We start from the raw sequence: 13,978 nt of genomic DNA, 5'->3' as shown, positions 1-13,978 counted from the left end.
CAGAAGGTGACCTGGTCTTGCTTTACGATCAGGAGTCTAATAAACTTGGAGCAGGGAAATTTTAACCGCTATGGATGAGCCCTTATATTGTTAAGCGTGTTTTGACCAAAGATGTCTACGAGTTAGTGGACTATGATGGGATTCCATTGTCGCGGCCCTAAAATGGGTTGTACCTTAAACGTTACTATTCTTAGTCAAGTGTAGTAAAACTCACTGTATATATGCTTTGATTGCATGTGTGTGTGTTTCTTTTAGAGTTCTTACTTGGTTAAGTAATATACTTTGCATTTGTTGCAGATGTCGAAATTTTTGGAACCATTTGTTGGTTACACAGATGGGGCTAGTCATAGTACGCAGAATCTATCCTCTGTAGCGTGGGCCATTTTCGCTCCAAGTGGCGACTTAGTGAGTTTTAGAGGGATTTGTATCGGTCGATCGATGAACAATATTGCTGAGTATAGCGCATTGATTGAACTTCTCTCTTATGCCATTTCACTTGGCATATGACGAATCATCATTAGGCTAGACTCACAACTCATTGTACTACAACTTACTGGCGTTTATACCATTTGAAACCCAACATTCATCGCATGTTCCTTAGAGTTCGTATTTTGGAAAGCTATTTTGAGTTTATTCAATATCAGCATATTTCCATAAATCTAAACACATTAACTAATTCTCTAGCAAATTATGTGTTAAATAGACATTTGTGACATATGTAAAATAAATATTTTCAATTCACATCATCAGTTGAATAGGATTGCATCACTTAACCATAATAAAACTCTGAAAGTAAAATAGATAATTGTTTTAAAAAAATTTACAAACAGTTTGTGTCCAAGACAAAAATTGGTCATCTGACCCAAAAACTCAAAATGTATGCAAAAAACATCTAAGTAAACTAGTGGTGCTCATGATAACAGGTCACACCTATGCTATCATGTGTAAAAGTCTCATCCAACGACTCGACACACCAATGGTGTGGCGCTGCAGTCGCATAGGCAACTCCTCGATCTAGACATCTAGAATGCCTAGGGTCAAACCCTCTATGTGATCATGTAGCTCAGCCAATGTCTCGGCTAAATCTAAGTCTCAAAGAATTTCTCTCCCAACAGGTCTCTGTGCTGGCCCACCTGCCTCTCGTTGGTGTCCCACAGGTCGAACAGGTCCAACATCTGCATACATAAAAAATGATTTTGTTTAGTCTTGGAGTTAATCAAAAAACACAAAAAAACGTAGAAACTTTAAAATCAAAAACACTTTGGTCAAACAATTTACCTATAGCACCCCACTGTGCTCCAACTGGTAACATCAAGTCTGGATCTCCACGGACCATTAGAAAAATTAGGATCCATTTCTTGGAAAAAACAAAGGAAAATTTGGGAGAAAATAGCTATGCGAATTTGAGTTTTGTGCCCAGCCCACCCTTGCCTTAGAGACAATGCGCTGCAATGCATGCAGCCTTCTATGTGTGTGCAATGCAGCGCACATTTCGATGATGAAAGGGTGCGTTGATCCCATAATTCAAAATTGAAACACTAGGGGCCTAAAAAACTCAAATTTTTTGCTTGAAACTGAAAATGAATGGAATGCAATGGAAGAGAACAGAGATAGCTCCTACCTGGTCTGAATGGCACGAGGAATGGTCCACTGAATCCTCCGCAATCAGCTGGTGAACTTCGAGGTAAAAACTGTTCCAAAGCACCTAAATCAAAAGGTAAATGTGAAATGGTAAAAATGAATGTTAAAACTTGTTTTTATGTTTATTTCTTGAACATTTATCGAGTAAACATTAGTTTTTATTCATTTTATCCATGAAACAGGTATTTTTAATCTATTTTGATGGTGTTTTGCGCAGGTTTAATAACTGACATGCAGAATTTGACGTGCTCACATGTAAATTGAACATCTTTTGACCACAAAGAAAAATTTTATCTTTTTTTTAGCTTTGTTTAAAACAAAAAAGGAACCCCCTTGGAGTCCTCTTTAAGCTCTTTTCAGAATCTCTAAACATGAAAAGATTGTCGAGCGCTTGTCTTTTCCAGCGCGTTAAAGGATTGGAAATGATATCTCTCTTGTATTATTTTACTCATTTTTGGACCTCAGATATTAATTTACGAAAAATAAATTTTGGAGTTTCCTTTTTGTCCCTTTTCAAACTCTCTAAACATGAAAAGGATCAAGTTATCTTTGTCATTCAATTCGCTAAAAACATCAAATAGCGACAAACTTTTCCATCTAGACAAGACCGAGTTTCACCTTCGCTAGACTCGTTAAAGCATCAAATAGCGATGGATTCACCTGAAGGGTGAAATCATACAACAAGCATATGTTATCCTCCTCAAGCTTGATTAAAAATAAAGAGGCACTAGTCAGAAATGACTGGGGAAAATTGGAGAAAGGGGAAAACACTTTATGGTAGCAAGTCGCTCTTGAACATGACACTTTCACCTCATCATCATGACTATGTGGGTTGGGTCATTCAGTTTGATGGTTATCACACTGTTTGTCTATCATACCATCCATTACTTTGTTTTGGGTCAATGCTACCAATTCATCTTAGTGTCGCCAACATGTTCAAGAGAAGTCATTCAGTTCAAACTTCATCCTTTGCAATATCGTAAACCTTCATTTTCATGACCGTCATTCCTGAACCTTTGTTGTCAGTCAAATTTTCATCTCCAAAATCATGTACCTCGTTTCGTGTCGTTGATTTGGGATACATCAAGGCCCTCCTGCGATGAGTCGCTTCTTGTCGACATCAGCACATCATCCAAGAAGTTGACTTAGAAACACCCCTTCAGTACCTTGAGGCTTGCATACATCAATGGCAAGTTTCTCGCTTCCGGTGATAGGTTGACATCACTAGCATTCGACTGAAAGACTATATGGTGTTCAACATCAAATCATTTATTCACACCATACGAAATGTATTGTAGTACCTTGAGGATCATTATCATTATCGATGATTCCTCTCGCGTCTGTTAACGGCTTACATCATTGGCTGGTAATCAGATGATGTCTTCCCATGTTCGACTTCAGATCATCTATTCACATGGTTAGAATTGTACTTGAGTGAAATATTGAACGAGATTGAAGACCCCAGATCTAATTTCATCCATCCAGGTTGCGATATTTTCAGGAGTACTAAATCAAATGTACAATGGCCTTACATTCATGGGTCTATATCTGTAGACGACTATATTTGTACATGTAATGAAATTTTATAAGGTGAGCATGGGTATTCCTTCCCTCAGCAAGTTCATGAGAAAAAATCAAATTATCATGATATATGTATTTTAATTGATGCAGGTCACCTTCCGCTTTGAAACCTCCTCTCCACATGATAAAAAATTTCACTCGACATACATATTTACGACTTCATGCTTTAGGGGGCAATTGTTATAGATCCATTTGGGCACATCAACCCCAACCTACAAATCAGTACTATTAGGGCCCATCAAACCCTAATTCAGTTGTTACATACCCTAAAGAAGTCAACCATCAGAATACCTAGCTGCCCAATAAGTTCCATGACTGAAATCATCCAAAAACTGCCTCTAATAATATCAGCACAGGCAAGCCTTCATTAGGGTGCGCTGCAGTGCAGTCCAGTACACTGCTAGGGTGGTACACAGTGCACTTGAGCCCTCTTTGGCCTGCGTTGGGCGAATTTGAGCGAAATTGCATTGGGGTTTGGGAATATTCTTATCCATTGGATGCATCTATAAGTTTCCCAAGTTTATCTACTCCTTTGAGCTCGAATTTGGATGAGGTAGGGAGTTAAGGAACATCAATCCCTTTATCCATTCATCCATGGAACTAAATCCTAAGTTTGGGAGGGCATTCATTATCACCATTTATGGCATAACTGCCTTCATTCACCTATAAAAAGACCACTCATCTAAGTGATCAGGGGCTGGAAAACATTGAATTATAGGGAGATTTTGTTAGTATGAGACTTGAGTTGATTTCAAGTATTGTAATGATGTCAAAATGTCTTGCTTGTTATGAGGAGAGGATGGGATTGAACTGGAGGAGTGATGCTGAATCAAGCAAATTGGGTTGTAACTCTTCCTTTTACTAATAAAGTGTTAAAAGCTTTTTCCATATGCTTGTGTTATTCATTGATGCTTTCATATGTGTAATATGTACTTGATTCCATGCTATGTTTAACCAATAGATCATTATCATATGCTTTGATCAGTTTTTGTCTTCTGTCTGTGTGCATATACTCTTCAAGTGGATTAAGTACGGAAAGGAGTGACAGAATTGGTCAAGGGTGATAAGGAGTAAGCGAAAGCTACAGGTAGGCTTCTTTACTTCTTATTTAATCTATTGGTCTTAGAATAAGTAGAGAATGATTTGCACTATTGTTCTAGACTTAGCTACTAGTCTAGGGGTTTAAGCATTTATCTGTAGACACTAAAACTTCCCAAAAAAACTGTGATACACCGAACACAACATTTGGGGAGATTGCCTTCCCGTACTTCTCGATTTTCCTGGAGGTATTCTGCAGTTCATAGTTTCTTGGTAATCCTTTTTCCTAGATCATCCATGTTTTGTTTTATTATGTTATTTTGATTAAAATAAAATTAATTGACCACATATAACATCCTCCATGCTCGCTCCTTAGTTGGTCTTAGGTTGAGACATATGGTGACAAATCCGGAGTCCACCAACCAAGGAATTCCTTTTGATTGGAATCCTAGTCTTTTTCCTCCTTTTGGAAATATTGTTGCTCCTTATATGGCTACATTATCGCTTCCGGGATTTACCATTGGCTTGCCAGTATGGTTTTTTCAACCTACTTGGTTCAAAATGTCATGATTTCTCCACAATTGAGTACTCCTCCAACTGGAAAAAATCAACCTCCACTTGATCCCAAAGTTGACCCTTTGCCTTCTTCATCGGTTGTTTCTTCCTCCCCTTCTTCCTCTTCGCCTAGTGAAAGTATTGATACTAGTAACCAGGTGGCTACGAAGAAGAAAGGGAAGAAGAAGAAGAAGAAGTCAATTCAGCAGGGGGGAAACCAAGCAACCATTGCTTCGAAAGAAACTTTTGATGAGAAACCATCCCATAAGCCTCACAAAGTTTGATATCCATGCAAAATTTGTACGGGAGACCATCTTCTTCGAAATTGTCCTGGTATTCCTCAAATCTTAGAATAATGGTCTTCTCGTTCACATCATCTTGTGTCATCAACTTCTGGAGATCATGTTGGTGACACACCATCAACTAGTGGTAGTAAAGTTCTTGGAAATAAGGGTAAATTTAAGCTTCCCTGTAGGTTATGTGAAGGGAATTACCCCATTCACCTTTGTCCCTATCTAGATGAAGCCCGAAAAGTGTTGGATAATCGTCCTACTTCTCCACAGCAACTTCCATATGGTTACAGGAGACTCTCCATTAATCAATCGCTAGTTGATAAAGTGACTAACTTAAATCAACCATCGGTCAAAACCAATCTCTCTGAATGTGAATCTCATGAGTCTATATCTGAACAATCACAGGTCGAGGAAACAGTTGACCTGATTTCACCTTCAGATAATCATACCTTTCCCATAGAGAGTGAGTATGATACCACTCAGGTTTTCTTCGTTTCTTCAGATTCCAATGAGCTTGGAGGAAATACTCGTATTCCATCAAGACAGGAGGAAAATTCTCCCGCCCTCGTAACTCAAGGGGATAATTTTTTCGTTTCTACGGTACCCCCTCCAAGTAGTCCGGTCACTTCCTTTGATTGGAATCGACTGGAAAGATGTCGTCGTCCTTCTTATGTGCCTTTCCAGATCATAGTACAGTTTTGTAATATGATTGTACCCGACACTATTATAGATGAAGGTGCATCTTTGCATATCCTTTCCTCCACTGCTTGGCAAGTGCTCAGTTCACCGCCACCTGTGCTTGTTACCTAGAATTTGTTGGCTTTTAACAGAGGGACCAGTCAACCATTAGGGATCCTTCCTCAGTTGCCTATTACTTTGGCAGGAAAATTTGTTTATCTCAATGTGATGGTAATCCCAAGTCCTTTAAATTACAATTTACTTCTTGGGCGCGATTATGTGTATGACATGGGGGCTATTGTTTCAACACTCTTTTGAGTGATGTGTTTCCCGCATGAAGGCATAATTGTCACTGTTCACTAGCTTTCATTTCCCAGTCCAAATATGGCTTCAAGTCAACCATCTTCCCTAAATGGTCCTTTTGTACCAATGGTATCTTCCCCGCCACTGGTCAATTATGTGGCAACCCATTCCATGCCTACATCAACGGACATCAATTTTGTGATGTTGTACATGATGTGCTGGGGGCAATGGAACCAGATCTATTTAATGGATTCCTTGCTACGTATCCCTTCCAAAGCATTGTTCTCCCATCTGATGAGAACCTCTTGGAAGTCATGACCTCTTATGGGTCGTGATCAAAGTCCTATAAGGATAGTTCTTTGTTTTGCGTCAACCTCGTTAAAAAATGAAACAAGCAATATGAGGATAGTTCCTTGTCTTGTGTCAACCTCGTTAAAAAATAAAACAAGGAATATGAGGATAGTTCCTGGTCTTCTGTCAACCTCAGTAAAAAATGAAACTAAGGGTATGAGCATAGTTCCTTTTCTTGTGTCAAGCTAATTAAAAAATGAAACAAGGAATATGAGGATAGTTCTTTTACTGTGTCAACCTCATTAAAAAATGAAACAGGTCCCTAAGCAGAGTTCCTTGTCTTGTGTTAAGCTCAATAAAAAATGAAACAATGTCCCCTGGAGCAAAGTTCCAATTCGAGTCTTTGATTAGATCTCGTAAAATCCCATTCAAGTCTTTCACTTAATCTCGTAAATGAACCTTCATTCCATCCACCTGATAGCCACGAGTAGTCTACTTAGGTGAATGCAATGAAGCTTGGGGGGCATGCACCTAGAATCAAGTCATCACACTGGGGGCATGTAAACCAATCTCAAGCATAATTTTCGTTTCAAGCTTGTGTAAAAATGAAACTTAATCCAAGTGTAGTTTTTCGTTTCAAGCTTGTGTAAACATGAAACTGAATCCAAGCATAGTTCCCTATGGTTCAATCTAGTGTAAAAATGAACCCATTTCCATTTTAACCCTCATGATTGCCATTCTATCAACCTCTTCCATCAGATGAGCCTTGGTTTTTCTCCTTCCATCCTCACTATCTGCTTGGCTGATCATACACTTTCACTTGGTTGTTTTGCCCTTTTTGAGGAACAGTTGCAATGAGTGGTCTTATTAGCCAGCATCTTCACATAAATCAACATGTTTTGAGAAGTTCCAACATCACCGAAACCAGTTGCTATCCTAGACACCACACGTTCCTCTAAGTGGAGTCATCTTTAAGCTCTTTTCAGACTCTCGAAATATGAAAAGATTGTCGAGTGCTTGTCCTTTTCAGCTCGTTAACGGATTGGAAACGACATCTACTCAATATAAGTTTAACCCTTTTCCAAACTGAGATAGATTATTTACAAAAAAGGAATACGTTGATCAAACATGGTCAATAGGTTCTCTCTTGTATTTTTTTACGCTTTTTCAGACTTGAGAGACAAATATATGAAAAAGAACTTGTGGAGTTATTTTTGTCCCTTTTAAAACTCTCTAAACATGAAAAGGACCGAGTTATCATTATCGTTAGACTCGTTAAAACATCAAATAGCGACAAACTTGTCCATCATGACAAGACCAAGTTTCACCTTCGCTAGGCTCGTTAAAACATCACATAGCGATGGATTCACCCGAAGGGTGGAATTATACAACAAGCATATGTTATCCTCCTCAAGCATGATAAAAATAAATAGGTACTGGTCAGCAATGACTGGGAAAAATAGGAAAAGGGGTAAACCACTTTATGGCAGCAGGTCGCTCTTAAACATGACACTTTCACTTCATCAATGTGACTATTTGGGTTGGGTTATCTACTTGATGGTCTTCATACCTTGTTCTATCATACCATCCATTACTTTGGTTTTGGGTCAATGCTGCCAATCCATTCAGTGTCGCCGACATGTTCAAGAGAAGTCGCTTAGTTTAAATTCATCCTTTGCAATACTCATAAACCTTCATTTTCATGACCGCCATTCCTAAACCTTGTGTCATCAGTGAAATTTCGTCTCCAAAAATCATTACACTTGTTTTGTGTCATTGATGTGGGATACATCAAGGCCCTCTTGCAATGAGTCGCTTCTTGTCGACATCAGCACATTATCCAAGAAGTTGACTTAGAAACACCCCTTCAATACCTTGAGACTTGCATACATCAATGGCAAGTTTCTCGCTTTCGGCGATAGGTTGACATCACTGGCCTTCGACCAAAAGACTTTGTATGGTGTCAAAACATCCATTCACACCATGTAGAATGTACTGCGGTACCTTGAGGATCATTATCATTATCAGTGATTTCTCTCGCGTCTATTAACAGCTTACATCATTGGCTGGTAATTAGACGGTGTCTTCCCATGTTCAACTTCAGGTCATATATTCGCATGGTTAAACTCGTACTTGAGCAAACAATTGAACGATATAGAAGACCCCAGATCTAGTTTCATCCATCCGAGCTGCGATTTCAGGAAGTGTACCAAATCATTCATACAATGGCTTTACATTGATGGTCATCCTATCATGGATCTATATCTGTAGACGACTACCTATGTACTTGTAATGAAAGTTTATATGTTGAGCATGGGTATGCCTTCCCTCAGAAATTCATGAGAAAAAATCAAAATATCATGATATTATGTATTGTAATCGATGCAGGTCATCATCCACTTTGGAACCTCCTCATCACCTCGTAAAGCATATCACTCAACATTAATATTTTTGACTTCATGCTTTAGGGGGCAGCTGTTACAGATCCATTTGGGCACATCACTCCCATCATCCATTTCAGTACTATTGGGGCTCATCAAACTCTAATTCAGTTGCTACATGCCCTAGACAAGTCAACACTTTGGATGCCTCCTTCCCTAAGAGTTTCTTGGCCTGAATCCCTCCAGAAATGCCTCCTTGAGGGACCATCGCAGCCTTGGATAGGGGTAAGTGTGCTTCAGTACAGGTAGGCCCATGTCAGGGTGCTTTCCAGAGCACTTAGGCCCACTTTGACCTGTGTTGGGCAAGATTGATCGAAATTCACATATGGTTCTGGGAATATTCTTATCTTCTGGAGCCACCTAGAATATTCCCACACTTATCATCTCCTATGAGCTCAAAAATGGATGAGGAATGAGTTAAGTAACCTCTTGTCCTCTCATCCCTTCCTCCATGGAAACTAACTCTAAGTTTGGAAGGCCATTCAGTACCCTCATTTATGACCAAACCACCATTACTTGCCTATAAATTGAGCACTCATCTAAGTGATTAGGTGCTGGACTTTGAAAATTTGTAAGGAGATACTATTGGTGTGAGGTTTGAGATTGTAAACAAGTATTGTTATGTTGCCAAAGTGTTGTGCTTTTGATGTGATGTTGGTTGGAACCCAAGCTAGAAGAGTGATAATGGATCGGACTTCATGGTTGTAATTCTTCCTTCTACTTAATAAAGTTGTTTACACCTTTTCCATATTCTCGTCTCTATATGTGATGATTATATGTGTAAATTCTTTCGATTCCATTTGCTTATAGTATATAGATATCTTGCTTTGATTGGTTTTTGTCCTTTGTTTATGATTGCAGGTACTTGTTGAGCGAGTTAAGTTTGAGAAGGAGCGGCGAGAGCCAAACAAAGGAGACAAAGGGAAAGCGAAAGATAACAAGTAGGTCCCTTGTCTTATTTATCTTCTATAGAAAAAGGTTAAGTGCTCTAAATATATTGTTATAGGTGTAGCTACCCACCTAGGGAAATTGCTTTTATCTGTAGATGCAAAATTCCACATAACAGTGGCATCCACCTATGGTATTTATTCACCCATAGTATTGTAAGTGACATCAACCCATGGTATTCATTCACCCATGGTATTTACCCAACCATGGAATTTACATGTGGTATTGTAACAAAAAAAGGCTATAAGTAACAAGTCGCATTTTGTAAAAAGACAGATTGTCCACCACAATGTAGTCGTTACAGTTATTATCTATTTTAATTAAAAAAAATCTTTGTGGTTTTTTTATTGTGTGTTCTCCTATTTTCCGCTAGCATTTCAATTTTTCAGATCTTGGGGCCTCCCCCCAAGATCCATTTCAATTTTTTAGATCTTAGGGGCCTTCCCCCAAGATCCAGATCATGTTTCTACCAAAAATAGACTTTGTGACCCTGAAGGAGCCTGATAAATCTTACCCGTGGGGATTCTTTGATGGGACTGAGCAAAGGGGAAATTTCACATGTGGTGGTGGTTTCATTCTCTATTTATCTAATCAAACATTATTACAAAGTCATCTTGTGTCTTGGGAGGGGAACAAATAATATGGCCAAGTTGATAGCTTGTCACTCTTTATTGGATTTTTCTCGTGAGAATGGTTGTGATCAGCTACAAGTGTTTGGTGATTCCTTGTTAGTCATTAATTGGGTTAGTGAAATACAACAAAGTCATTTTTTACACCTTTCTCACATATTGGAGGATTTGCATAGGATCAAGATTTATTATGTATATTTTTCTTACACTCATATTTATAGAGAGCACGACAGGGAAGCAGACAAACTTTCTAATGAAGGCCTTCAACTGGATTAGGGGCTTTGATCCATTGAGGAGGTTTTAAATGGTGATCATTATGCTTTTTCATCATCCATTCATGGATGATTTTGGCTCTCATACACAGTAGCTATGTTACTTCTCTATTTTTATCTTTATATTTTACATTTTAATGTCAGTTTTTGAAAATGTTGCAGAAGCCTATAAGGTTGAATACTCTGTAATTTTGTTAAAATGTACATGATTTGTATTACATTATTTTTTCTGAGTTTTTGTGAGGACACCTAGGGTCAAATGTTGTAAAGATGTATTATTATTATTATTATGGGCAGAATGGTTTTTCCTCTTTGTCACTGTAAGGATTTGGGCATATGTTTCATGAATACACATTTTGTTGTGTATATACAAAATGTAATTTTTCTTTGGGAAAATAATAACACTTGTTATAGGCAAAGATTCATATGCTTAATATTTTATTTTAGTGGAAATTTTGTAATTGTCTCTATGTGTGCATGGTTTATTTCTTTCATGCTCAGAAACTCATTGATTGCTAGTACATAGGTTAGACATACCAATAATCAATCTCACCAATATTTAATAAGTTTTAAAAATATAATTACTAAAGATGAACTCCTAATTTATTTAATGATAAATAGTTAAAATTAATAATAATTGAATTAATGCATTTTTTCCAAGGAAAAATTTATAGGGAAACCATTGGGTGCAAACCCATATTTTGTATATGATACCTACTATAAATATATTATATCTAATAATGTTGCATGTCCCAATAAGGACAAAAAATAAGGCATGCAACTGAGTGGTAACCAAGAGGTTTGACACTAAGGCTTCTTTCAAAAATCTTAGAATAATCAATTGCCTAAGATAGCCAATGGGTTAATTGAATTAACACACACACACACACACAATTAAATGATAATAATTAATAAGTTTATATCCATAGAGAATTAGAATATAAAAAGGCCCTTAACATGACATTATAAGCACCCATATAATGTTGGATGTCACAACATTAGCATGCCCACAATGCTAATGCATAACTAATGGGACACAATGTTTTTGTGCATCATTGATGCCAACATAGAAAGAGATGTAATGCATATTCTTTTGACTTAAAAAATAAATATTATACATAAGTGAAGCACATTATAACATCAAGGGAACTGATATATTTAAGATACTTGCGGGATGGGTTATTTGATTGTATATTTCTCAGAGAAGTTTCCACAGTGTTCATCTTCTAGAAAGGTCAATGTTTTGATTCCCTAACTAGATTTGTCTTATGACCAAAAGGGTTAGAAAGGAAGAGGAAAATATTATAATTTATAGATGCACGATAGACAGGGAGGGAATAAAATAGAGGGATAAAGTAAGCTACACAATGAACCAAAAAAGGGTGGGAGGGGGAGGGGTGGGGGGTGGAAGGGGTCTAACATAATAATACTAAAGTACCAAGGAATAGGAGGAAATGAATAGTATAATAATTAGTATAAAAACTAGGCTATAATCCTAATATAATATATTATAAAATATAAATAAAAGTAGAAATACTAGTGTTAATAATATAAATCAAAGAGATAATACTATATTATTAATACTAATATTATAATGCAACTAATAAATATTAAAGTCAATGCTAATAATAATATTGTAATGTTTAAGTATAGATATTTATATCAATAAAATTAATCAGAAGTCAATAGAACTATATATCACTAGACTGATAAATATAATACTATAAATAAAAATATAATGGATTAGGGTAAGGGAAACAAGGTAACAAAAGAACAAGGAAAATAAGATGATAGTTAGACCTGATTGTCGAAAAATGGGAGCTATCTCTTACTCATTTTGAGGCCACCATCTTTGTTCATATTATTTGGGTTATTCATAATATCCAAGGATTCTCTTAATCATCATCTGTAATAATGATTTTCTTGAGCAAGGATTTGATTGTCTTCTAGGAAAACATGCTGTCTTGTTTTGAAAACATATTCCACAAGGGTTAAGGTCTGAACTCTTGGTTTTTTATATCAACTCCATTTTCTTTCATCCTGATTCTAAAATATCTTCTTGTTTCTCCAATATATCATATATTTCAAGAACAAGGGATTTTGTAGACACATTTTTGTTGGTGGATATCAATGTTATCCTTCACCAATCTCATTCCTTATTTCACTTTAAGGGTTTGAATGAGGTTTTGATGCCTTTCTTTCTCAAGACCCTAGAAATCCTATCAGTCACTCCTTGAATATATGGGAGGTACGCCCTTTTGACATTATTGTTTGATTTAAAGGATTATGTCTTTCCTGATGTCTTATTAAAAGTCTTGTTTATATATTTGTCCTTGTAGCCAATAGTTTTGAAGATTTTTGTTAGGTGTCTTTTTTCTTGTTCCAGGTTACATATTCTAATGGCTCTTGTGGCAAGTGTTTTCAAAATACCAATATTTTGCAAAGGGTGGTGATGAGAGATAGCATGTAACTTTTAGTGTGGGTTTTCTTCCTAAAAACCTAATGCCCAAAGGTTCCATCCTATCTTCTAGTTGTTAACACGTCTAGAAAAGGGACACTCTTATTTTCCTCTAGTTCCATTGTAAACTTGATGTCATTTGATATTTTATATAAGCGAGCCAAAAATATTTTAATCTCTTATTTTGCATGGGTCTATTTCTCTTTAGTGTTATCAACAAACTGTTTCCAACATTAATTTTGGCTTAAATGGGTAGAAATCCAGGGCTCTTCTTTGAAATTACTTCATAAATAAGTATTCTAGAATGGATGAGACTAGATATCACAATTACAATCCACTTATCTACTCATAATACTCTCCTTGGAAGATAAAAAATGTAGAATGAATAAATGTTTCCACTAGTTTGGATATATCAGGATTAATAACCTCTCTAACAACTTGTATAGCTTCATTTAGATAGATTTTGTGAAGAGTTGCCCCACATCAAAATTAATGGTCATATCTTTTGTTTCAACTATTTCTTCCTTAATGAGGTTAACGAAATGGAAAGAATATTTTATGTATGAATCAATTTTATCTATTCAAGGAGGTCAGGCTCTTGGAAACATGTTTTGTTAGCTCATAGGTGGGAGAGACAATGGTGTTAACAATTGGTCTTAAAGGAACTCCTTCCTTGCATATTTTAGGGAGGTTGTTAATCCTCAGGCTGTTATCTAAATTAAGCACCAGCATTTTCTTCAACAACTCATCAAGTTTGGATTTCTTAATACTTCTTGACCTGTTTAATTACCTTTGAGATTAGGTTACTTCTAAGATTCATGTAGCTACCACTAGAATCAAGGTTCTCATA

This window comes from Pinus tabuliformis, chromosome 4_2 (genome assembly GCF_031772625.1).
Source record: "Pinus tabuliformis cultivar Carrire ecotype Pingquan chromosome 4_2, CPIR1, whole genome shotgun sequence".
Classification (NCBI taxonomy): Eukaryota; Viridiplantae; Streptophyta; class Pinopsida; order Pinales; family Pinaceae; genus Pinus; species Pinus tabuliformis.
The sequence above is the reverse complement of the archived record's forward strand: the minus strand, read 5'-3'. Positions refer to the sequence as shown.